General features: G+C 39.9%; 1 long non-coding RNA gene across 6 annotated transcripts; it reads right to left on the reverse strand.

Moving 5' to 3' along the window:
• Positions 1–8492: 8492 nt before the first annotated feature.
• Positions 8493–27344, reverse strand: LOC105472916 (uncharacterized). Of its 6 annotated transcripts, none has more exons than XR_011625791.1 (6): positions 26710–27344; positions 24604–24693; positions 23643–23682; positions 11883–12004; positions 10423–11498; positions 8493–9957 (listed from the first exon to the last, which is right to left on the reverse strand). It is a non-coding gene; the product is annotated as an uncharacterized lncRNA (long non-coding RNA). The 6 variants fall into 6 exon arrangements; XR_011625792.1 differs by lacking the exon at positions 23643–23682 and having other exon boundaries at positions 10423–10477; positions 11248–11498; positions 26710–27342; XR_011625793.1 differs by lacking the exon at positions 23643–23682 and having other exon boundaries at positions 10423–10477; positions 11337–11498; positions 26710–27341.
• Positions 27345–27723: the final 379 nt, after the last annotated feature.

Consider the following 27723-nt stretch of genomic DNA (forward strand, 5'->3'; position numbering starts at 1 on the left):
TTACAGGCATGAGCCACCGCACCTGGCTGAAAGTTAGTTGTTTTGAACTCATTTTCTCCTTTTTACCCCTGTCTTTATCAGCTTCTACCTTCTGGTTTCATGCTGAGTTCTAGTTGCCTAAAGTCTCCATTGAAACACTCCCCTTATAATTGCCATAAAATCATAAATCCACTCCACCTTTCTCCTCCTAGTCAAAATTTGTATTCTTTTCAGCAAGTTGGTTTTAACAAAAAGTAAATTAAGTTGATTATCTAGTGATAATAATTTGTGATAGACATGATTCATAAGATAGTTATCTGGGGGAGCAATTGGATTTCATAGGAGAAAAAAAGAGTCTCCGCTTATTATTCACTCATTAAACAAGTCACTCAAAAAAGGATCATTGATTTAAACGTAAAATAAGTATTAAACTTTTAGGAAAAACCGCAGGAGAAAGGCTTCAACTTACTGAATAGCTCTTACCAAAGAATATTCATAAAAGAAAAACTTGACAAATTGACACATCAATGTTACAAACTTTTGTTTGCCAAAGGCCCTGTTAAAAGGATGAAAAATGTAGAGTCTGAGAGAAAACACATGTAAACCACATATCTGGCAAAAGACTCATATCTAGAATAAATAACTCTGTAAACTCAGTTAAAAAAAATCCAATTGGAAAATGGGCAAAAAACATAGAGACATTTCACTGCAGAGGATACACTGATGGCAAATTAGCTCTGAAAAGAATGTTTGACATCACTATGAAGGAAATGCAGTTTTAGACTACATTGAGATCACTACACATCTATTAGATACCTAAAAAAAAAATTAATGACAGTATGAAATGCTGGCAAGGATGTGGAGAAATGAAATCTCTAATACATTGGTGGTATCATGTAATATGGTACAACTCGTCTAGAAAATTGGCAGTTTCTTTAAAAGCATAAGGGAATTCTGGTTTCCAGGTTGACATGTAAAAAGTTTGAAAAATTTAATGCCCATCATAGCAAAGAAAAAAGCTGAACAACTAAACTCTTACTTTGAGTTGAAGTCACAGGACAAACCACCACCCTGAAAACTGGAGACACAGGCAGGTGCAGAAAATCATAGTTTACCTGGAGGAGCACCTGCCCAGAAACCGCCACTGGAGCCAGCATTGGGTAGGAATACCTAAAGGTAATTGAATACTTCCTGGAGGCTGATCGTGGACTAACTGAGAGAAAATCTCTTAAGAGGAGGCCAAGCCATGTGTGGATTGGAGAAGGGACACTTGCGAGTTTTACCTGTAAGAGTCCCACCTGATTTTCATAATGAATATCAGAGAAAAATCCCCTTGTGCTCCTAGCAGGTGTAGGTGAAAGTAACTATTCTGAAATATGCCCAGAGAATTCTGTTTTCTTTAATGTAAGCCTGGCCCCAAAGTAAACTCTTGTTAGAACCTAATCGCATTGGGTTTTACCAGTGCCTAGCCAACTGGAGGAAGGGGAATAACCACTCCAGCCTCCTCCAACCTTCCTGTTTTACCTAAATGGGGGTGAGGAGACTGAAAAACACTTATGAATGTTCAGTCCGGGGACCTAGGCTTACTAAGAAGCCTAATCATAGGACTTACAGAATGCTCCCTACCGCATATATTACCACCACATCACTGAAGGCCTATTCACTCGAGTTCGTTTTACCCAGTATATCACGTCCAACATTCAACAAAAATGAACGATAAAAAGCACAGTTTGAAGAGACAAAACAAGCATCAGAATCAGATTCAGACATGGCAGGGACATTGCAATGATCACACTGGGAATTTAAAATATGATTAATATGCTAAGAACTCTGATGGAAAAAGTGTACAACATGCAAGAACAAATGGGCAATAAAAGCAAAGAAGTGGAGAATTAAAAGGAAATTCTTGCATTAAAAAACTAACAAGTGAACAGTGCCTTTGATGAGGTCATCAACAGAGTGAACAGAACTGAAGAAAGAGGGAGAAAAGTACATATAGTATGTTAACACTAATCAAAAGAAAGTTTGAGTAGTTGTATTAATCTCAGACAAATCAGACTTCAGAGCACTGAAAATCATGGAAGAAGAGAGGCATTACATAATGATAAAGGGGACCTATTCTCTCCAAGAAGACAAAATTCTTAATGTATATACACCGAACAAAGCAGCAAAATACATGAGCAAAAACTGGTAGAGATGCAAATATATGAGAAATATATGAATAGACTTAAAGAGACTTAATCAATCCTCTTATCAGCAATTGACAAATCAAGTAGGCAGAAAATCATTGAGGACATAGTTGAAGCGCACCATCAATCAGCTGTATCTAATTGACATCTAAAGCGTACTCCACAACAACAGAATAGGCATTCTTCTCAAGTTCAAAAACATTCATCAAGACAGACAACCACATAACACACCTCAACAGATTTGAAAGAATAAAAATCATACAAAGTATGCCCTCAGACTGTTATGGAATTAAACTAGAAATCAATGACAGAAAGATAGCTAGAAAATTCCAAAGTACTCGTAGATTAAACAACACTCCTCTAAATAACACATGTGTAATGAAATGTAAAGAAATTAAAGATATTTTGCACTAAATGAAATAGAAAATAAACCTTACCAAATCTGTTGGATGCAGCAAAAGAGGTGCTTTGAAGGAAGTTTATAGAATTGAATGTGTTTAATAGAAAAAAGAATATATACATTAGAGATAGGGTCTTGCTCTGTTACCTAGGCTGGAGTACAATGCCACAATCATAGCTCACTGTAGTTTCAAACTCCTTGGCTCAAGCAATCCTCCTGCTTATCCTCACTGGTCATTACAGAAATGCAAATCAAAACCACAATGAGATACCATCTCACGCCAGTTAGAATGGCGATCATTAAAAAGTTAGGAAACTATAGATGCTGGGAACATCACACACCAGAGCCTGTTGTGGGGTGGAGGGCTAGGGGAAGGATAGCATTAGGAGAAATGCTAAAGTAGACGATGGGTTGACAGGTGCAGCAAACCACCATGGCATGTGTATACCTATGTAACAAACCTGACAAAAACAAGCAATGTGGAAAGGATTCCTTATTTAATAAATAGTGTTGGGAAAACTGGCTAGCCATATGCAGAAAACAAACCCCTTTCTTACACTTTATACAAAAATTAAGTTAGGATGGATTAAAGACTTAAATGTAAGCCTAAAACCATAAAAACCCTAGAAGAAAACCTAGGCAATACCATTCACGTATAGGCATGGGCAAAGATTTCATGTCTAAAATACCAAAAGCAATGGCAACAAAAGCCAAAATTGACAAATGGGATCTAATCAAACTAAAGAGCTTCTGCACCACAAAAGAAACGATCATCAGAGGGAACAGGCAACCTACAGAATGGGAGAATATTTTTGCAATCTATCCATCTGACAAAGGGCTAATATCCAGAATCTACAAAGAACTTAAATTTACAAGAAAAAAACAACTCCATCAAAAAGTGGGCAAAGGATATGAACAGACACTTCTCAAAAGAAGACATTTATCCAGCCAACAAACGTGAAAAAAACCTCGTCATCACTGGTCATTAGAGAAATGCAAATCAAAACCACAATGAAACACCATCTCAACACCAGTTAGAATGGCGATCATTAAAAAGTCAGGAAACTACAGATGGTGGAGAGGATGTGGAGAAATAGGAACACTTTTACACTCTTGGTGGGAGTATAAATTAGTTCAACCATTGTGGAAGACAGTGTGGCGATTCCTCAAGGATCTAGAACCAGAAATACCATTTGACCCAGTAATCCCCTTATTGGGTATATACCCAAAGGATTGTAAATCATTCTACTATGAAGACACATGCACACATATGTTTATTGTGGCACTGTTCACAATAGCGGTAGACTTGGAACCAACCCAAATGCCCATCAGTGATAGACTGGATAAAGAAAATGTGGCACATATACACCATGGAATACTATGCAGTCATAAAAAAGGATGAGTTGATGTCCTTTGCAGGGACATGGATGAAGCTGGGAACCATCATTCTCAGCAAACTAACACAGGGACAGAAAACCACCACATGTTCTCACTCATAAGTGGGAGTTGAACAATGAGAACACATGGACACAGGGAGGAGAACATCACACACTGGGGCCTGTTGGCAGGTGGAGGGCTAGGGAAGGGATAGCATTAGGACAAATACCTAATGTAGACGACGGGTTGATAGGTGCAGCAAACCACCATGGCACATGTATACCTATGTAACAAACCTGCACATTCTGCAGAACTTAAAGTGTATATATGTATACTTTAAGAGTATATATACTCATATATATGAGTAATATATATATATATTACTCTTAAAACTGTATCAAATAAGAAATAAAGACAAAATTACAACAAATATTGAAGAGTCTTTAGGATATGTTGCAAATATGAATACATATGCCACTAATCATCTCCACGTGAGCAGTTCCTCTCCAGTAAATTTACATTGCAGTAAAAAGTGATGTTTTACAGTTCTCACATATTTTTTCATCATGTTTACTGCAATACCAGAAACCTTGAATAACACCATGGGACCCATGCAGAGTGCCGCTAATGATGCTCAAAGTGCCCCAAGAAGCAGGTAAAAGTCATGACATTATAATAAAAAGCTGAAATGCTTGATATGTACCATAGATTGAGGTCTGCAGCTGCAGTTGCCCACAATTTCAAGATACATGACTCCAGCATAAGGGCCTTTGTAAAAAGAAAAGAAAAGAAAAAGAAAAAAAGAAAAGAAAATTTGTGAAGTCATCACTGCAGCTATGCCAGCAGACGTGAAAACCTTACACTTTTTGCAAACTGTCTTTTTATCTCATTTTGAAAATGCAGCTTTTATGTGGGTGCCGGGTTGCTATAAGAAAGGTATACCTATAGACTCATATGAGTCAAGAGAAAGTGAAGTCATTATATGACAAAGCAAAAGGAAGGTGAAGAATCTAAAGCTGAAGAATTTAATGCCTGCAAAGGATAGTTTGATAATTTCATAAAGATGTTTGGCTTAAAAAAAAAAAAAAAGAAAAGAAAAAACAGTCACTCCCAGCCTGGCCAATATGGTGAAACCCTGTCTCTACCAAAAATACAAAAATTAGCTGGACGTGGTGGTGGGCACCTGTAGTCCCAGCTACTCGGGAGGCTGAGGCAGAAGAATTGCTTGAACCCAGGTAGCAGACGTTGCAGTGAGCTGAGATCGTGCCACTGCACTCCAGCCTGGGCAACAGAGCGAGACTCCATCTCAAAAAGACAAACAAACAAAAAAAAAACCAAAAAAAACCACTCACTTATAAGTGTGGAAGTACACTGGGAGTTTCCTTATTTGCCACTTGACTGTCCTAATCATACTACAGCAAAGAGGTAGAGATATGAGAAATAGTGCTCCAACCCTACTGGTCAGTTTCATAAGAGGCATCAGCTTAGAACTGGGTGTTTCATGGAGTATAAAGGGTAGAACTGAGTGTTGGCATATCATTTGATTCAATGGGGCCTAAAAAGCAGGGCAGTTGGGAAACTGGGAGTTTATATAGACGTAGTCAAATTGTCGCCTTCGTCTGGACTTCATTTTCTCTTAACTGTACAATAGAAGGTGGGGTAGTAAACACCTATAGGAGTGGCATTAGGATATGGTAAGACTGTAAGCACAAGGGCAGGGAATGTTTCTTTGAAATGTTCTGCCTCATTTCTCCTCCTCTCCTCTCTCTCTACCACAACAGCAAAGCTGAGCTGGCCTGATGTGGAAGGTATTTTTATTGGGCTTTCCAAGATTCTGGTAATGTATTAACCTTTCAGTGTAAGATGTGGATTTCTTTTGCCTTTGAAAGTCCATGAGAACATTTAAATTTACAATGCAGTTAATTGGTTGTTTTCTACCACTGTCTTTGAGTTGCCCACCCTAAAAAAATTTACTCCAACACAAAGTATTAGTAATAAATGTAACATTTACTAATAATTTCATAGGGAAGAGAGGAGATGGTTTATACTGTACCACACAAGAAGTAACTCAAGAAATCCCCCTATTGGCTGGATGTGGTGGCTCACACCTCTAATCTAGCACTTTGGGAGGCTGAAGCGGGTGAATGACTTGAGGTCAGGAGTTCAAGACCAGCCTGGCCAACACAGTGAAATCCCGTCTCTACTAAAAATACAAATTAGCGCTCACGCCTATAATCCCAACACTTTGGGAGGCCAAGGCGGGCAGATCGCCTGTGGTCAGAAGTTCGAGACCAACCTGGCTAACGTGGTGAAACCCTGTCTCTACTAAAAGTGTAAAAATTAGCTGGGCGTGGTGGTAGGCGGGTGCCTGTAATCCCAGCTACTTGGGAGGCTAAGGCAGGAGAATCGCTTGAACCTGGGAGGTGGAGGTTGCAGTCAGCCAAGATGACACCATTTCACTCCAGCTTGGGCAACAAGAGCAAGACTTTGTCTCAGAAAACAAAACAAAACAAAACCATAGTCAGGTTTGGTGGTGGGTACCGCAGAGGCTGAGGCAGGAGAATCGCTTGAACCTGGGAGGCGGAGGCTATGGTAAGCCAAGATTGCCCCACTGCACTCCAGCCTGGGTGACACAGCAAGACTCTGTCTCAAAAAAAAAAAAAAAGAAAAGAAAAGAAAAGAAAACATTCTTATCAAAATGTCACACCTAAAATAATATTTTAATAACATTACTCAGTAGCCCATTCAATTAGTAGCAATAAATTCTGTGTGGGTGGAAGGAGCTATCTAAATAATATTTTTATACATCTCTTTTCTGCCAACAGTGAAGTTCAGTGGAAAACCATGCAAACTGGTAGCCCTGAATTGGACTCTGGACTTTGTCACTTACAAACTGTGTAATCTTACACAAATTACATAACCTCTTTGAGTTCCAGTTGCCTCATCTGCAAACTGCAGTTTTGTGACTGTGTCAACAGTTGTGTGACTGAGTGAGGTATGCATGGAACTCACTGAAGAGACAGGAAAGAAAAGATAGTTAATAAAGAAGTAGTTATTGATCAGTACAAGGAAAATAGTCTGCTTATAGATGATAGATTGTTCTACAAGCATTGCTTCATATAATACAATTTTTAAAAAAAATTTTCTGGTTTTCTGCCTTTTGAAACTTAAACAATGTTTAGCCTACTGTAATCATTACTAGAATAATAGAAGGAGAGTGGACAAAAGGTTTCTGAAATAGGACTTTCAGTTGGATGACATTTGTATGCATTCCTTTTGTGAGAGTGGAGACCAGATTTTGAGGATGGACTTTGGTCTATGATACTCCCAACGGAAATGATCCTGGTCTGGGCAAGCCTTCAGGAGTCACTGTTCACTCCACAAGATGGTGCACAAAGACCACACAATACAGAGTTTTGAAGCCAGAACTCTTAGATGATGTCCAACTTTCGCTAGGGCCTTGTCCTCCGCAGGGAGTCCCATAATCAAGAATCCTGATTTGCTCTCTCTGCATTTTCCCTTTAGATGCTGTGAGGCCAGAAGATTCCTGGCTGGATGAATTGGCTACTCCAGCTACTGTATCCTCTTTGTGCAGAGCTGCCTCCCTCAGGGGTGTCTGATGCCTGTGGTCCAGCAGAGCCTCACAAACCCTGGACCCCAAAGGAACTGCTCAGGAACCCTGAGGAACTGCTAACCACCTGTGTCTGAGCTGGGCTCTTCTGTCTTCTTTCAGCTATTTCCTCCTGCCTTCATCCTTTTTGCTCAGTTTTCTCCGATTCCTTCTCAGCTCCCTTTTCCTTACCCAGGTATATCAACCACAAGAAACCAGGGCTCCCCTGCATCAGATGTCTCTAGGCAGTAATAATAAAATCCTCCTGCTGGTCCCTTGGACTGCCTCCTTCACAGACATACTGATACAAAACACACACACACACACACACACCAGCTACAAATCCTCCTGCTGGTCCCTTGGACTGCCTCCTTCACAGAAATACTGACACAAAGACACAAACATATACACACATGCACACACACATACACACACGTGCGTGCTAATCCCTCCACGGTGGCCGGTGCGTGGGAAGGGGCCACCTGGGACAGCAGCCCTGGGAGGCAGCTGTGAGGCCTGACCTCAGCATAAGTCTCAAGTCTGTGCCACACCTGAAGGGGGCATATTTACTCCCATGACCGAGGATACAATGTCAAATAGCATTGCCCCAGACCTGGGCAGTCTCTTTGGGGCCAAAGTTCTCCTCAGGTGCTGGGAAAACAAGGTAAGAAACTCCAAAGCCAACGCTGGCCACTGTGTGTGAGAAGATGCCCAGCTTCCAGAAATCCTAGCACTCTGCTGGCAAAGGCCCCGCAGTAGGATTCTTCCAGGCTTGTTTGATGATTTTCATGGCAGGGAGTCTAGGCGAGCAGACTAATTCAATTGTTGTATAACTGTTTAAACACACAGAAAAAAGAATCTTGACAAAACCCTCTTAGTTGGACTTCACAACACTGTGAAGCACAAACTGCCCCAAGGGCAGCGTTGTCTGCCCCACCTGCTAGATTCCCCTTCCCATCTCATCAAGGCGGGGCAAAAACCACTACAGTTGTCACCTCTCTTCTCTCCCTTTGGTATGCTGTATTAATTGCTTTTAATGGGAGCTTTCTCTGAAGTTCAGATATGTGAAGGTCCAAGAGGCCTGTACTATACCATTCCTTGAGCTCAGGACACAGTTCCTGATGTGGCTCAGAAAATATACTAGACCCTCAGTTTGCTAGGAAAAAAAATCTAGGTTATCAATTTCCCCCAGATAATAATCTCAGTTTTTCCTACAACAGATACAGGGCCTATTTTTATTAAAGAATGAGAATTACAAAATGGGAAATTGAGAAAGAAACTTAGAGATCACCCATCCTAGACCAAGGGTCTCACTTTACAGAAGGCAAAGATGAGACCAGAAAAGAGAGGTGACTTGCCTGAGGTCACACAGCTGGTTGGTGGAAGATTCTAGGCTGAAATCCAGTTACCCTGATTACCAGGTGAAGACAGTCCCATTCACCTCAGTTTAAAGCGTTGTGTAGAAGCCAGTTAATTTTTTTCCAATAAAGTCTGCATGTCTCTATTTGTGAATGTGGGTGAGAATACGAGGCCCTAGAAGAGGTACAATATCTCTGGAATTTACCAATGCTTGGCAGGTGGCAGGTACATGCTAAGAAAATATTTATTGAATGAATGGATGGGACCTGTGGGAACGCAGAGAAAGGGAGTGGATATATGCCTAATATTACCCATGATTCAAGACTCAACAAAAGCAGACAAATCAGGGACATACAGATATCAGGAGTATGTTTTTCCACTGGGTATGAAGCCTGAGTGAGAGAAGGGAGTATCTATTTATAAGTGATGTCTGAAAGCATCAGGTGTGCTGAGTCCAGTCTGTGATCCCAGGATTGGACTTAACTTCCTTGGGCTCCATTTCCTAATCTTCCTTAACATTAAGTAACTAGAGTGTATCTCCCAGATTGTCCCAGATTTATGTCAGGCCACAGACCTCAAGGAGGGAATGGATTTCATAGGAAAGTCATCTTACCTTGCGATGGTGTGCTCTTTGGGTGGTAGGTCCCCGTAGTGGATAGAAGGCCAGCATTTCCACCTCTTAGCCTCTAACACATCTACTCCCAATCCCAAGCTTCATTTCTCCCTTTCCTTTGTTCACAAGAGTTCATTCTCTGGACTGATAACTTGGAAGAGAGATGCAGGATTCAGGTTTGAATTGTTTGTATCTCATGAAACAATCTTGGTATAACAAGTGAACTATTTAAATTCTTAGCACCTATCTGGCCATTTATTTCATTTCATATACCAGTCCATATCCAGTAACAAAGTATTGAAATCCTGTAAATGAGTCTCTGGTCTCACATTTTGTCTGATCTTTCATGTTTAGGATGGTTTATTCCTAGACGCGTAGGTCCTGAGTTATGAGGAAAGCTCATTTTCAGCAGGTTGTGAAGTCTCATATCCTATGAAGAGAAAATAGGGGGAGCAAGGGAGAAAAACAACATCAGACTAAAGAACAATCCTGAGAAATCAATATAGGCCACATTACTGTGAAGTCCACATATCAGTAGGCAGGTATGAAAGTGGCTTAGGTATGTAAACAGGTTGCTGTTATTTTCTTCTGAAATTTAGTTGTCTAGCTTCAGTTCACAGGGCTTTACAAAAGCACAACTTAGTTTTTGGTGGTTCCAAATTAGGAAAAATGGGGGAAAAAAAGAAGGAAAAAGATTGAAAACATTATTTTGCAGGCTTATAGCCAAGAAAAATTAGAATTCAGTCCAAACTGTAGAAAATAATAAAAACTGAAAAAACATTAGGCAAGACTAGAACCTAAAAACAGGTGTTGTATTCGTCAATTTTCATGCTGCTGATAAAAACATACCCAAGACTGGGTAATTTATAAAGAAAAAGAGGTTTAATGAACTCACAGTTTCACGTGGCTGGGGAAGCCTCACAATCATGGCAGAAGGCAAAAGGCATGTCCTACATGGCAGCAGACAAGAGAAAATGAGAACCAAACAAAAGGGGTTTCCTCTTATAAAACTATCATGCGACTTATTCACTACCACGAGAACAGTATGGGGGAAACTGCCCCCCCCACCATGATTCAATTATCTCCCACCAGGTCCCTCCCACAACATGTGGGAATTATGGGAGCTACAATTCAAAATGAGATTTGGATGGGGACACAGCCAAACCATACTAAGTGTACTATAGGTTTTGAAACATAATTTTTCTCTCCAGTTTTCCTTTTTGTTGAATGGAGTCTTGCTCTATCGTCCAGGCTGAAGTACAGTGGCACAATCTCGGCTCACTGCAAGCTCCGCCTCCTGGGTTCATGCCATTCTCCTGCCTCAGCCTCCCGAGTAGCTGGGACTACAGGCACCCGCCACCACGCCCAGCTAATTTTTTGTATTTTTTTTAGTAGAGATGGGGTTTCACTGTGTTAGCCAAGATGGTCTTGATCTCCTGACCTCATGATCCACCTGTCTCAGGCTCCCAAAGTGCTAGGATTATAGGCGTGAGCCACCGCGCCTGGCCTAGTTTTCCATTTTTACAAAAGACAAATCATGGTAGGACTGATTTGCTTTATTATACTTGGATTGATTTTTTGTATATAGTGTAGCAAGAATAATTATTATTTTTTACATAGGCTTTTAAATTGGATTTCATGGAATTTTGTTCCATAGAAGGAATCTCACATAAGAATTTTTTAAAGCTGAGCCACGCCGTGGATTTGGACCATTAAATACCTATGAGTTGGGTGAATTCCTCTCCTCTTCAGGTTCCAAGATAAACTTGGGGCTCCTGAGCCTGTCAGAAAGTGACATTCTTTACTTACCACAGGTCAGGAACCCTATTCAGGGACTGTGCAGACAAAGGTATGAAGCCAGTTTTTCCAAGGGGCTTATATTGGCTCCATAAGTCAAGTTTGATTCCTTAAAGGAAAGCACACCATTCCAGTCAAAGCCTTGGTAAAATAACCAGTTTCTCCAATTGTGTCCTGTTACAAATGAAAACAGATTCTTATTGTACTTATGCAAATAACTATTATCATAATTAAGAATACTCACACACCGAGTACGGTGGCTCATGCCTGTAATCCCAGCACTTTGGGAGGCTGAGGCAGGTGGATCACAAGGTCAGGAGTTTGAGACCAGCCTGGCCAATATGGTGAAACCCCATCTCTACCAAAAAATATAAAAATTAGCCAGGCATGGTGGTGGGTGCCTGTAGTCCCAGCTATTCGGGAGGCGGAGGCAGGAGAATTGCTTGAACCTGAGAGGTGAAGGTTGCTGTGAGCTGAGATCGTGTCATTGCACTCCAGCCTGAGCAACAGAGTGAGACTTTGTCTCAAAAAAAAAAAAGAAAAAAAAAGAATACTTACAAATCATTTCCAAATTATGTAGAAATCAGGTAAAGAGAAACAAAATGCTCCAAATTTTGTTCAAAGGAATATACTTTACTCAATTGTTAAAAGTTGTAAATAGCTTAAAAGTCTTCTTGACTCTGAAAAACAAAACAAAGGATCAGCAACGTTTTAAGCAAAAAGTTAAAAAGATTACTTTAGACTTCTATTAGTTTAGTCCATGCAGTTAATTCCTATTCTGCTTGATATTCAGGAGCGTTTCAGCTCTCCATGAGCCCTGAAAGTTTTCCCTCTATTCTGATGTCACAATCTCCAAAGTTATCAGAAACCTGCATTCAAGAGTACCTTACAGTTTTATAGCTGATTATAAAACCACCTTCTAAAGAGGACCAAAACAAGACAACAAGGGCAGCCATAGTCAAAGACACAATTGACAAGGAAATTTGTTACCTCTGTGTCACACAATAATTTAACATAACAATTATAGTTATTACAGATAACATACACTGAGTCATATCAGAATAACAGGAGTTTCCCATAATTTTGGAACACATACCAGTAACATATTTATTCAAATACAGCCCAAAGAAAAACCAAACACCATTTCATATTTGACAATGATTCCTGTGTAATTTCTATATCAAATAAGCCAAACGTATCATTTTTTGACTTTAGGGATCCTATTAATAATATCTTAAAGGATTAATTAGGTCAGAAAAGACATAATTTATAATTTGATTTTGGAAAGTTTGTCAAATATCAAAGGTTTAAAATACTTGATACCAGGCCAGGCATGGTGGCTCATTCCTGTAATCCCAGCACTTGGGGAGGCCAAGGTGGGTGGGTCTCCTGAGGTCAGGAGTTTGAGACCAGCCTAGCCAACGTGGTGAAACCCCATCTCCACTAAAAATACAAAAATTAGCTGAGTGTGTTGGTGCACATCTGTAGTCCCAGCTACTTGGGAGGCTGAGGCAGGAGAATCACTTGAACCCAGGAGGCAGAGGTTGCAGTGAGCCGAGATCGTGCCATTGCACTCCAGCCTGGGTAACACAGCAAGACTCCATTTTAAAAAGTAATAATAATAAAAACAAATAAATAAAACATTTGATATCACAAAATGAGATTACAGGCCATTGTAAAGTAAGTCATTCATTTAACCAAATTGATAGGGATTTCAAAAAAAGAGAAAACCTTCATTCTTTGAGAGAGAAGACTTAATTTTCCAAACAGTAAGCCCAAATAAAAACAGCATGAAGTCAATTAAATTTGTTTTTCAAATTTTACCCATATGCTAGTCTTGCATCAGTGTGACTTTGACATTAATGGTTAATTTGTAGAGAAACTGAACTAACTTTATCTCTTAAAATCAGCCCTCACAATCTCACATGCCCAACTCTTCCACGATAGTCCCTGGGCCTTGTGGAGCTGAATGGCTTTAATTTCTGGCCCTGTGTCTCAGCAATGAAGTTTATTTTGATTGGCATCTTCTATGGGGCCTGAAGATGAGGCTTTAATTGCTGTCAATGTTTAAGATTTAGCAAGGGATGGCCAAATATGAACAGCTCCAGTCTACAGCACTTAGGGTGAGTGACGCAGAAGAAGGGTGATTTCTGCATTTCCAACTGAGGTACTGGGTTCATCTCACTGGGACTTGTTAGACAGTGGGTGTAGCCCACATGAGTGTGAGTCAAAGCAGGTTGGAGCATCACCTCTCCTGGGAAGTGCAAGGGGTTGGGGAATTCCCTTTCCTAGCCAAGGGAAGCCATGACAGGTGGTACCTGGAAAATCGGGACACTCCCACCCTAATACTATGCTTTTCCAATGGTTTTAGCAAGTGGCACACTAGGAGATTATATCCCATGCCTGGCTTGGAGGGTCCCATGCCCACGGAGGCTTGCTCACTGCTAGCACAGCAGTCCGAGATTGAACTGCAAGGCAGCAGTGAGGCTGGGGGAGGGGTGTCTGCCATTGCTGAGGCTGGACTAGGTAAACAAAGTGGCTGGGAAGCTCAAACTGGGTGGAGCCCACTGCAGCTCAAGGAGGCCTGCCTGCCTCTGTAGACTCCACCTTTGGGGACAGGACACAGCTGAAAAAAAGGCAGCAGAAACTTCTGCAGATTTAAATGTCCCTGTCTGACAGCTTTGAAGAGAGTAGTGGTTCTCCCAGTGTGGAGTTTCAGATCTGAGAACAGAAAGACTGCCTCCTCAAGTGGGTCCCTGACCCCCAAGTAGCCTAACTGGGAGACACCTCCCAGTAGAGGCCGACTGACACCTCATACAGCCAGGTGCCCCTCTGAGATGAAGCTTCCAGAGGAAGGATCAGGCAACAACATTTGCTGTTCTGCAATATTTGCTGTTCTGCAGCCTCTGCTGGTGATACCCAGGCAAATAGGGTCTGGACTGGACCTCCAGCAAACTCCAACAGATCTGCAACTGAGGGTCCTGACTGGTAGAAGGAAAACTAACAAACACAAAGGAATAGGATCAACATCAACAAAAAGGACATCCACACCAAAACCGCATCTATAGGTCACCATCATCAAAGAACAAAGATAGATAAAACCACAAAGATGGGGAGAAACCAGAGCAGAAAAGCTGAAAATTCTGAAAATCAGAGTGCCTGTTCTCCTCCAAAGGAGCGTAGCTCCTCACCAGCAATGGAACAAAGCTGGATGGAAAATGACTTTGATGAGTTGACAGAAATAGGCTTCAAAAGATTAGTAATAACAAAGGAGGATGTTTAAACCTATTGCAAAGAAGATAAACACCTTGAAAAAAGATTAGATGATTGGCTAACTAGAATAAACAGTGTAGCGAAGACCTTAAATGACCTGATGGAGCTGAAAACCATGGCACGAGAACATGACGCATGCACAAGCTTCAGCAGCTGATTTGATCAAGTGGAAGAAAGGGTATCAGTGATTGAAGATCAAATGAATGAAATGAAGTGAGGAGAGAAGTTTAGAGAACAAAGAGTTAAAAGAAATGAACAAAGCCTCCAAGAAATATGAGACTATGTGAAAAGACCAATCTACGTCTGATTGGTGTACCTGAAAGTGACGGGGAGAATGGAACCAAGTTGGAAAACACTCTTAAGGAATTTATCCAGAAGAACTTACTCAACCTAGCAAGGCAGGACAACATTCAAATTCAGGAAATACAGAGAACGCCACAGAGATACTCCTCGAGAAGAGCAACCCCAAGACACATAATCGTCAGATTCACCAAGGTTGAAATGAAGGAAAAAATGTTAAGAGCAGCCAGAGAGAAAGGTCGGGTTACCCACAAAGGGAAGCCCCATCAGACTAACAGCGGGTATTTCAGCAGAAACTATACAAGCCAGAAGAGAGTGGGGACCAATATTCAACATTCTTAAAGAAAAGAATTTTCAACCCAGAATTGCATATCCAGCCAAATTAAGCTTTATAAGTGAAGGAGAAACAAAATCCTTTACAGACAAGCAAATGCTGAGAGATTTTGTCACCACCAGGCCTGCCTTACAAGAGCTACTAAAGGAAGCACTAAACATGGAAAGGAACAACCGGTACCAGCCACTGCAAAAACATGCCAAATTGTAAAGACCATTGATGCTAGGAAGAAACTGCATCAACTAATGAGCAAAGTAACCAGCTAACATCATAATGACAGGATCAAATTCATACATAAAAATATTAACCTTAAATGTAAATGGGCTAAATGCCCCAATTAAAAGACACAGACTGGCAAATTGGATAGAGTCAAGACCCATCAGTGTGCTGTATTCAGGAGACCCATGTCATGTGCAGAGACACACATAGGCTCAAAACAAAGGGATGGAGGAAGATCTACCAAGCAAATGGAAAACAAAAGGAAAGCAGGGGTGCAATCCTAGTCTCTAATAAAAGAGACCTGAAACCAACAAACATCAGAAGAGACAAAGAAGGCCATTACATAATGGTAAAGGGATCAATTCAACAAGAAGAGCTAACTATCCTAAATACATATACACCCAATACAGGAGCACCCAGCTTCATAAAGCAAGTCCTTAGAGACCTACAAAGAAACTTAGACTCCCACACAATAAGGGAGACTTTAACACCCCACTGTCAACATTAGACAGATCAACAAGACAGAAAGTTAACAAGGATATCTAGGACTTGAACTCAGCTCTGCACCAAGCAGACCTAATAGACTTCTACAGAACTCTCCACCCCAAATCAGCAGAATATACATTCTTTTCAGCACCACATCGCACTTATTCCAAAATTGACCACATAGTTGGAGGTAAAGCACTCCTCAACAAATGTAAAAGAATGGAAATTATAACAAACTGTCTCTCAGACCACAGTGCAATCAAATTAGAACTCAGGATTAAGAAACTCACTCAAAATCACACGACTACATGGAAACTGAACAACCTGCTCCTAAATGACTACTGGGTACATAATGAAATGAAGGCAGAAATAAAGATGTTCTTTGAAACAAATGAGAAGAAAGACACAACATACCAGAATCTCTGGGACACATTTAAAGCAGTGTGTAGAGGGAAATTTATAGCACTAAATGCCCACAAGAGAAAGCAGGAAAGATCTAAAATCAACATTTCAATATCACAATTAAAAGAACTAGAGAGGCAAGAGCAAACACATTCCAAAGCTAGCAGAAAGCAAGAAATAAGTAAGATCAAAGCAGAATAGAAGGAGATAGAGACACAAAAAACCCTTCAAAAAAATTCATGAATCCGGGAGCTGGCTTTTTGAAAAGATCGACAAAATTGATACACTGCTAGCAAGACTAATAAAGAAGAAAAAACAGAAGAATCCAATAAATGCAATAAAAAATGATAAAGGGGATATCACCACAAATCCTACAGAAATAAAAACTACCATCAGAGGATACTATAAACACCTCTATGCAAATAAACTAGAAAATCTAGAAGAAATGGATAAATTCCTGGACACATATACTCTCCCAAGACTAAACCAGGAAGAAGTTGAATCCCTGAAAAGACCAATAACAGGCTCTGAAATTGAGGCAATAATTAATAGCCTACCAACCAAAAGAAGTCCAGAACCAGATGGATTCACATCTGAATTCTACCAGAGGTACAAAGAGAAGTTGGTACCATTCCTTCTGGAACTATACCAATCAATACAAAACGAGGGAATTCTCCCTAACTCATTTTACGAGGCCAGCATCATCCTGATACCAAAGCCTGGCTGAGACACAACAAAAAAAGAGAATTTTAGACCAATATCCCTGATGAACATCGATGCAAAAATCCTCAATAAAATACTGGCAAATCAAATCCAGCAGCACATCAAAAAGCTTATCCACCATGATCAAGTGGGCTCCATCCCTGGGATGCAAGCCTGCTTCAACATATGCAAATCAATAAACATAATCCATCATATAAACAGAACCAAAGACAAAAACCACATGATTATCTCAATAGATGCAGAAAAGGCCTTTGACAAAATTCAACAGACCTTCATGCTAAAAATTCTCAATAAATTAGGTATTGATGGGATGGATGTATCTCAAAATAATAAGGGCTATTTATGACAAGCACACAGCCAATATCATACCGAATGGGCAAAAACTGGAAGCATTCCCTTTGAAAACTGGCACAAGACAGGGATGCCCTCTCTCACCACTCCTATTCAACATAGTGTTGGAAGTTCTGGCCAGGGCAATCAGGTAGGAGAAAGAAATAAAGGGTATTCGATTAGGAAAAGAGGAAACCAAATTGTCCCTAATTGCAGATGACATAATTGTATATTTAGAAAACCCTATCATCTCAGCCAAAAATCTCCTTAAGCTGATAAGCAACTTCAGCAAAGTCTCAGGACACAAAACCAATGTGCAAAAATCATAAGCATTCCTATACACCAATAACAGACAAACAGAGAGCCAAATCATGAGTGAACTCCCATTCACAACTATTTCAAAAAAAATAAAATACCTAGGAATCCAACTTACAAGGGATGTGAAGGACCTCTTCAAGGAGAATTACAAACCACTGCTCAACAAAATAAAAGAGGACACAAATGGAAGAACATTCCATGCTCATGGAAAGGAAGGATCAATATAATGAAAATGGCCATACTGCCCAAGATAATTTAAAGATTCAATGCCATCCCCATCAAGCTACTAATGACTTTCTTCACAGAATTGGAAAAAACTACTTTAAAGTTCATATGGAATCAAAAAAGAGCCCGCATTGCCAAGACAATCCTAAGCCAAAAGAACAAAGCTGGAGGCATCACGCTACCTGACATCAAACTATACTACAAGGCTACAGTAACCAAAACAGAATGGTACTGGTACCAAAACAGAGATGTAGACCAATGGAACAGAACAGAGCCCTCATAAATAATACCACACATCTACAACCATCTGATCTTTGACAAACCTCACAAAAACAAGAAATGGGGAAAGGATTCCCTATTTAATAAATGCTGCTGGGAAAACTGGCTAGCCATATGTAGAAAGCTGAACCTGGATCCCTTCCTTACAGCTTATACAAAAATTAATTCAAGATGGATTAAAGACTTAATGTTAGACCTAAAACCATAAAAACCCTAGAAGGAAGCCTAGGCAATACCATTCAGGACATAGGCATGGGCAAGGACTTCATGACTAAAACACCAAAAGCAATGGCAACAAAAGCCAAAATTCAGAAATGGGATCTAATTAAACTAAAGAGCTTCTGCATAGCAAAAGAAACTACCATCCAAGTGAACAGGCAACCTACAGAATGGGAGAAAATTTTTGCAATCTACCCATCTGACAAAGGGCTAATATCCAGAATCTACAAAGAACTTAAACAAATTTACAAGAAAAATCAAACAACCCTATCAAAAAGTGGGCAAAGGATATGAACAGACACTTCTCAAAAGAAGACATTTATGCAGCCAACAGAGACATGAAAATATGCTAATCATCACTGGCCATCAGATAAATGCCAATCAAAACCACAATGAGATACCATCTCACACCAGTTAGAATGGTGATCATTAAAAAGTCAGGAAACAACAGGTGCTGGAGAGGATGTGGAGAAATAGGAACACTTTTACATTGTTGGTGGGACTGTAAACTAGTTCAACCATTGTGGAAGACACTGTGGCAATTCCTCAAGGATCTAGAACTAGAAATACCATTTGACCCAGCCATCCCATTACTGGGTATATACCCAAACGATTATAAATCATGCTGCTATAAAGACACATGCACACATATGTTTATTGCGGCACTATTCACAATAGCAAAGACTTGGAACCAACTCAAATGTCCATCAGTGATAGACTGGATTAAGAAAATGTGGCACATATACACCATGGAATACTATGCAGCCATAAAAAAAGGATGAGTTTATGTCCTTTGTAGGGACATGGATGAAGCTGGAAACCATCATTTAGAGCAAACTATCGCAATGACAGAAAACCAAACACTGCATGTTCTCACTCATAGGTGGGAATTGAACAATGAGAACATTTGGACACAGGGTGGGGAACATCACACACTGGTGCCTGACATGGGGTGGGGTGAGGGGGGAAGGATAGCATTAGGGGAAATACCTAAGGTAAATGACGAGTTAATGGGTGCAGCACACCAACATGGCACATGTATATATATGTAACAAACCTGCACATTGTGTACATGTACCCTAGAACTTAAAGTATAATTTTAGAAAAAGGTAAAAAATAAATAAATTTAGTAAGACTTGGTGTCCTTTTTAGACCCAAGCGTCAAAGCCTTGTAACTTAATGTCACAAGTACTTTAAAATCACATACAGAAGGATACATGGATGTAATAACCTCAATTTTTAAAAAATTTAATCTGTTTTTTTCCTAAGCAAACCAAAACTGTAATAATAATGATATAGGAATTATTTAATAAGATGTAAAATCTGTTAGGCCAGTTACCAAAAGGCAAAAGAAAAGACCTTCTGCAATGTACCAAATATCATTTTGTAAGAAAATATTTCCTTTACATCTTTAAGAAAGTATTGTTAGCATCAGGCCACAACAAACAGAACTTGAAGAAAAAAAAATATGAGCCGAAAATGAGTTCAAGGAGAGTGTTATTATTTCATGCCTTTTAAAAGGGGAGAGAAAACCAAAAACAGTGAGATGCAGTAAATTGTTGAACTTTGGGTTAAAAAATTAAAATCTCTTATAATTTATTAAGAGTGAATCAATCCCTTTAGAAAATTTTATTGTTCTAATCAATTTTTTAGTGTACAAGTTTTTTTTTACATCAAGCCCAATCTTTAGAAAGACCATTATAATTGCCCTTTACTTATAGGTAACTTGATCATATAAAAGTTTTTTTTTTTTTAAATAAAACCTTTTATTGTGACTTACACAGACCATTAGTGACATGTTTGGACTTTCTGGTTTGTCCTGAACATTCCTCTTTCTTAAACAACCAGCCATTTTATTCTAGGTCTAAATTTACCATACAAGATTCTGTAACTGCCCAAGGGGTCCACTTTATCTGCTGCCTAGACAGAGTCAATTTATCAAGACAGGGCAATTGCAATAAAGAGTAATTCATGCCGAGCTGGCTGTGCAGGAGACCAGAATTTTATTATTACTTAAATCAGTCTCCCTGAAAACTCTGGTATTGGTGTTTTTAAAGATAATTTGGTGGGGTGGGGTGTCGGGAGCAGTGAATTGGGAGTGCTGATTGTTTGGCTTGGGTATGAAATCGTAGGGAGTCCAGGCGGTTCTTATCTGCTGAGTCAGTTCCTGGGTGGGAGCCACAGAACTGGTTGGCATGTCCAGGTGGGGCCATCTGTTTGTTAAAAATGCAAAACCCTGAAAAGACATCTCAAAAGGATGATCTTAGGTTCACAATAGTTACATTACCTTCAGAGTAACTGGGGAAGTTGCAAATCTTATGACCTGTGGAGTAATGGCAGGTAATATTTAGAATTCCAGCCCCTCTCATCTTGACTTGGTGGCTGCTGGCCTTTCATTTGTTTTACAAGAACAGTTTAGCCTTTTAGGGAGGACTATTATATAAACTATACACTAAATCCCTTCCCAAAGCTAGTTTGGCCTATGCCCAGGAATAAACAAGGACAGTTTAGAGGTTAGAAGCAAGATGGGATCAGTTAGGTCTGATATCTTTCACTGTCATAATTTTCTCAGTTATGATTTTTACAAAGGTGGCTTCAATCCTTTCTCATGTAAAATTATTTCTCTTTAAGCTTTCTTACAAAAAAAATACCTCTTTATCTCTATACCTTTCTTTACATTTCTCCTATTTCCTGGTTCCTTTACCTTGTTTTATACATAACTTTTAAATAAGCTTTTAATTAGACAAAAATTGTTCACCTTTTTAAAAAGGACACTTTTTTTTAGAAAGAACGTTTTCCTACAATATATTTTTATTGGAAAATACCCAAATAATGAAATATCTATCATTTAATCTAATTTTAGATTCTAAATCATGACATTTGTCTACAAGTATTTATCTCATTATATTTACCTAATTATTTAATTTTATTCATTTACCTAGATTATTTATGAAAACTATGATACTCATCATTTAAAGTTATGAAACTTGCCATTACAAAATTCTAACTGAGGCAGTGAAAAATATATGAACTAACTGACTCTATCTTGCTTCTAACCTCCAAGCTGGTCCTTATTCATTCCTGGACTTTGGGAGGAACTTAGTTTATAGTTTAGCTTTGAAACAGTGGTGGTAACAGTCCTTTCCCAAAACAAATCTCCTTACTGCCTGTGGACTATACTGCCTATAGCCACAAGATTAGAAGTTAATATTAGTTTTACTAAATAATTCAAGATATAGTTATTTTCATTAAGTCAATATCAATGTCTTATTTATTAAAGATCACATAAGCAAAGATTAATCTGTATTAGGCTAGGTTTACAGTTTTGTAACCCCTGTGCCAAATTCTGACACCTTATAGTATTTGGCAGGGATAAGTATGAAACTGCTTGATTAATAAATGCAAATAAAAATGTATGCTGATAATTCTTAAGACATTCCTAATACTACTTTACCAATAATTTTAAAGCTAACTTATTTATTAATGATTTTATTTAAATCACATAAACTTGAAAAAGCATTTGACTAGTCTTTCCTTTTTCTGATAAAGTATTTAAGTGCTTTTATTTTTATTTAACCAATTAATTAGAGCTCTCATATATTTTCAGTTGTGAAATATTGTGTACACAACACATAAATACATAGATGTATTAGGCATGCTGATAGAAGTACATCTTATAGATTAATAAAGACCTTTTTCCCTCCATCTTAGACTTTCAGATTCTTGATAACCTGTTTCACAACTCAAGGCAGTTGTCAGATAAAAAGTCTTAAATTTGCATATTAAAGGAAACAACTCAGGTGAAAATCAAATAGCAAAATTTACATCATAAGGTACAGAGAGAAAAATTCTGGTGGTGCTAGAGGGAGATTAAAGATGAATGCCAAATCAAACATAAAATTATAGAAATCTATAATAGGATTGTATAAGGAGACCAATTTTATTTAGATAGGAACTATCTATTTTTTAACCAGATCTCTGAGCTCTGGGCAGAGGAATTATTTTGAGGTTAGACCATGTGATGCTTTTACAGCACACTTAAAAAAGTTTTTTTAACAAAGATATTTCAAAGTGTCTAAATTAGACCCTTCCTTAAAAACCCCAGAGTAGCCTCTGTTGCAATAGCTATTAATGAAGAAAACAAAATTCATTCAACAGAGAGGAAAAAAACTTTTGCTCAAAAATAAGACAGGGTCTTAGGAGGACAAAAAAAAAAAAAACCCATGAAGGCCTTTTAAATACACACACACACACACACACACACACACACACACACACTAGCTATTTTTATTTTTATTTATTTATTTTTTTTGAGACGGAGTCTCGCTGTGTCTCCCAGGCTGGAGTGCAGTGGCGTGATCTCGGCTCACTGCAAGCTCCGCCTCCCGGGTTCACGCCATTCTCCCGCCTCAGCCTCCCAAGTAGCTGAGACTACAGGCGCCCGCCACCACGCCCGGCTAGTTTTTTGTATTTTTAGTAGAGACGGGGTTTCACCATGTTAGCCAGGATAGTCTCGATCTCCTGACCTCGTGATCCACCCGCCTCGGCCTCCCAAAGTGCTGGGATTACAGGCTTGAGCCACCGCGCCCGGCCTCACACTAGCTTTTAATTAAGATGACTTGTAACCATTGAGCTCCTTTAAAAAAATCTTTTAAAATTTCATTACTATATTCCAGCTAGGACAAACTGCTGCTATTTCAGCAGTACCAAGTATCAAACCAGAAAGGGTTTGATTTAGGAACCAAACCGAGGCTATCATGGTGGAAAAAAAGAGAAGGCAGAACCTTAGCTATCAAACTGCAGTATGGGGTAATATCCATTTCAGTTTGTCCTGGCTAGCAAAAAGGTGGCCTCATTATGTAAATAAAGCCTCTTTAGTAGTCAAAATAAAAAACCTTTCCTCTTTTTGTTTTCCTCGGTTGGCCATTTTTCTCCCCCACCATACCACCTTTTTGTGTGTGTATGGGAATTTAGCCACTTCAGAGGGCTTCTTCCCTATAATTTGGAATCTCCTTTGGATTTGACAAAGTCAGATAGAGTTGATCAAACCCAATGGGAAAAAAGACCAAAACAACAAAAAAACAGTTAAGCAAAACAAACAATGGTACAACTTAGAAGATCACTGAGTGCTCTAATGGTAAGGAGAAATTGAGACTAGCTGGTTGTTAGTCTTAAATTTAACCAAGACAAACCCTAATTCAGGTACTTACCTAGGGATGGGTCTCAGGCTGTAGACTGCTCTCTACCATCCTAGAAGCAGGGAAAAAACCTCATCTTCCCTGTCAGAAGGGAGCTCAAAGTCCATAAAGGAATTATCTGCCTTCCATCATCATGGAAACAGGAAATCTTGCCTTCCTTGTTGGAAGCAAGTAAAACTCCAAAAAAAGAGGAGTTGTATTAGTGATTTGGGGACCCAAGATTTATTTTCCTTTCACATGCTTTATTGGCAATAAAATCATTACAGATTCTGGACTGAATAAAATATTAGGACAACATTAGTCTGGCAGATCAGGAGGTTTCTATCACGGACAAATTCCAGCACAGAAGAGATGGCAAGGATTAATTAATGTGACAGCTATTAACTGAGCGATTACAATGAGCCAAGCAACAGTCTCTCATTTGGAATACAGCAATATTAAGAACAGAAAAAGATCCCTGACTTCATGGGCCTTATATTCTCATAGACAGATATAGACATTAAGCAATAAATATGTAAATAAGTAAATTCTATGGTATATTAGAAAGTGATAAGTGTTACAACAAAAACTAAAGAAAGATGATGAAATATGAGAGTTTGTAGGGGGAGGGAACGCAGGTTACAATTTTAAATAGGGTGCTCAGGGTAGGCCTCATTGAGAGGGTGGTATTTTAGCAAGCACCTGAAGAAAGTAAGCGAGGTAGCCATGTACAAAGCTGGGGCAAGTGGGCTCCAGGCAGAGGAAACAATCAGTGCAAAGGGCCTGAAATGGGAGTGTAACTGAAGGAACGTACCAGGCAAGTAGGACTGAAAGCAAATGAGTCAGGGAGAGAGATGAAGTGAGGTAGAGGGAGGAGGGGGGCACAGATGATAGGTTTTGTTGGCCACTTTAAGTCTTTTGACTTTTCTCTGAAGGGAATGGTGAGCTATTTACTGGGGAGTTTTGAGCAGAAGAATGATATAATCTGACTTACATCATACAAGTATCTCTTCGGCTCTGCCAAGTTGAGGCATGCATTTGACTTGAACCAAAGCTCCCCTTCAGATGATCTTACATTTCACATCTAGAAAATGAAACGAACAAATGAAATATGGAGATGTGTCACAAGCAGCAAAAGAAGGAAAGTTTAAAACCAGCTAGGGGCTGCTCTGCCTATGGAGTAACCATTCTTTATTCCTTTACTTTTCTAACAAATTTGCTTTCACTAAAAACAAACAAACAAACAAACGGCTAGCGAGTCAGCTATGGAGAGGTTTGTTTTGAACAATCCCATGCAGAAATTCCAGAAATGTTTCCCAACGTGTAATAAGCTTTTGTGCAGTGATTGTCCATTTTTGTGCCCTAGAAAGTGTACCTACTTCAAGAGAGCCACTCCAAGGATGTTAAACAGGCCCCACTTGGCAGAGTATAGGCTCCTCTAGTGGGCAACACAGAGCCAGAGGCCTTAACACCTCAGTTCACCTTTTTTTTTTTTTGGCTAATTCCAGCTGCTTTTTTTCCTAAACAGGAAAGAAACTACTTTCCAACAAGCAAAATATACCTCAAAACTCATTCACAGTACCAACTTGATCAAGGCACTGGCACAGAACACTTTTATTAAAATAATCTGTATCATCATTCACTCAAAGGACATTTATCAAACACTTGCCATGTGCTAGGGACTTTTCTAGATGCTGGGGATTCAAAGAGGAAGATTCCTTCCTGTCTTCATATTGCTTATACTTTAGTCAAAGCACCAATTTATACATTAAAAGTGTTTATAGACTATAAGTGCTTTTCTAGATATAGGAGTCAAAGGCTCTGAGGAGAGAGTAATTTACATTGTCTGAAGAATGGGGAAAAACGTCATGAACCGGATTTCACTACAGCTGCATTTTGAAGTTGTGGAAATTATGGTATACTCAGGAAATGTTGTCTTCTCTAGGATGGAATATGAAGTTAATGGGGGAACAGTGGCAGAAAGGCAGATCAACGTCATATAACAAAGGGTCTTAAATTCCTTGCTAAGAAAATCAGAGTGAACACTTTCAGGCAAAAGCAGAAGAATCCCATAATTATTTATATCTCTTAGGTAACTTTCAGCAGTGTCAAAGGTAGACTTGAGAATCACAATGAAGTTTCTTTCTTTTTTCTCTGTTTTGACCCTGTAAATCATGGGCATAGAGATTAGGAGTCTCTCCTCTGGAGACTCAATGGGGGGATACCCTAATAGGTGGAAAGACAAGGGATTAAAATAGATATCTTTCAGTGGCAATAGAGGAGCTGGGACAGATGAAAAGATTTCAGGGATACAGTGTGGTAAATATGTCACTTGCACTCTATATGATTGTCACCCCAAATCATAGGTGAGGCTCTGACTCCCCCTGGAAAATGGCATGTGTCTGGGCTGTTTCCTAACCTAACACTGTAGACACACGTTCATTCGGATGCCCATTAGATTACTAGATTCTTTAAGGCAGAGCTCATATCTTTTCATCTCAGTATTCCTAAAGCCTTCTAATGATAGGGCACAAGGTGGGCTGTATGTTCGTTGAATGAGTGGAAAATAGGCATTCCTAGACGAAGATGACAAGCTGTCTCTAAGTGTAAGCATTCATTGTTGTTGTTTTGTTTTTTTCTTTCTCTTTTTTTTTTTTTTTCCGAGGTGGAGTCTCGCTCTGTCGCCCAGGTTGGAATGCAGTGGCCTGACCTCAACTCACTGCAACCTCCGCCTCCTGAGGCTGTGCCTCAGCCTCCCAAAGGGCTGAGATTACAGGCGTGCACCACCACACCCGGCTAATTTTTGTATTTTTAGTAGAGACGGAGTTTCGCCATGTTGGCCAGTCTGGTCTCGAACTCCTGACCTCAGGTAATCCACCCACCTAGGTCTCCCAGAGTGTTAGGACTTCAGGCGTGAACCACAGTGCCCGGCTTTAGTGTAAGCATTTGCATTAATGGTTCAATGATAGCAAGACAGTATGTTTTTTGATCAGGGTTCAACCTAACCTTTCCTTGCATTTTTATAAACAGCTTTTATTAATTTGCCAAACTTCCCATCTGACAAATAGCCATAGAGGCTAGAGTACTAACTTCAAAGTACCTTTTTTCCTTAGCTGATTTTATCGAGTGGTTCTGTGCCATGGAGTGTTCTGAGACGACGTTAGAAAAGGAGAAGGACCGGTTTCCATATCAATTGGATGGTGACAGGGAACCTGATTCAAGTCCCTAAATCTCAACTACACGCGGGCGTTCCGGAATGAAAACGCTGACGTTCCAATTTCCGGCTGGACCCGCAATATGTTACCGTGGATCGATTGCTTTTGCCTGGCAGATACTCCTCAGGAGAGGACCGGTGACCCATTGGCCCAGGAAGGTGGCGGGTCCGTGACGTCCTCATCTTGGCAGGTGCTTGGGCCGCTGAGATTCCGGAGGCCGCGCTGGGTCTGCCTGGCAGCTGTCCAGTCAGCCAGAGATGTAATCACTTTTGCACCCCAGGCAGTGCGCTAGACCACGATCCCGTGCTACGGAGGCGCATGATGATGTGGAGTTGAAGAGGCGGCAGCCCGGAGGCTTGATGAAGTGTGGGGCGGGGATTTGGAAGTGATGGGGCCACCTGCTGGGCAGTCTGGAGATTGCAGGGAATCTCTTCCAAGTGAGACCAGGACAGGGACCCTGCCTCGAGGGACGCAGAGTTTTTAGACAGTTCTTTTTATTGTCAAGGGTGAGAGACTGGCAGGAGACAACAACATTAACTGACCTCGGGTCAGATTTTAACCTCAGTCTTGATGATTACAAAACCTGCATTTTTCTTATTACAGTAGGACGCTTCCCAGGATCACTGGGACTAAATGTGGTTCTTTAACTGTACCATTTTGGGCATCTTCCACGGGTCAGTTTCCTGGTCTGTGAAATGGGTGTATTCGTACTTCACATCGTTGTAGAGATGTATAAAGTGCTTAGCCAAATGTCTCCCAAATGGTGAGGGCTCCCAAAGTGATAGCTGTGTTGTCATTTGTTTCTACAACTCTTTTGTACGTACCTTTAGTATATTACTGTTGGCATGATCTTAGATGTTTCTTGTATAATTGTGTCCCCTTCTACCCTGAAAGCCCTG

Source organism: Macaca nemestrina, chromosome 7, assembly GCF_043159975.1.
Source record: "Macaca nemestrina isolate mMacNem1 chromosome 7, mMacNem.hap1, whole genome shotgun sequence".
NCBI classification, from domain to species: domain Eukaryota; kingdom Metazoa; phylum Chordata; class Mammalia; order Primates; family Cercopithecidae; genus Macaca; species Macaca nemestrina.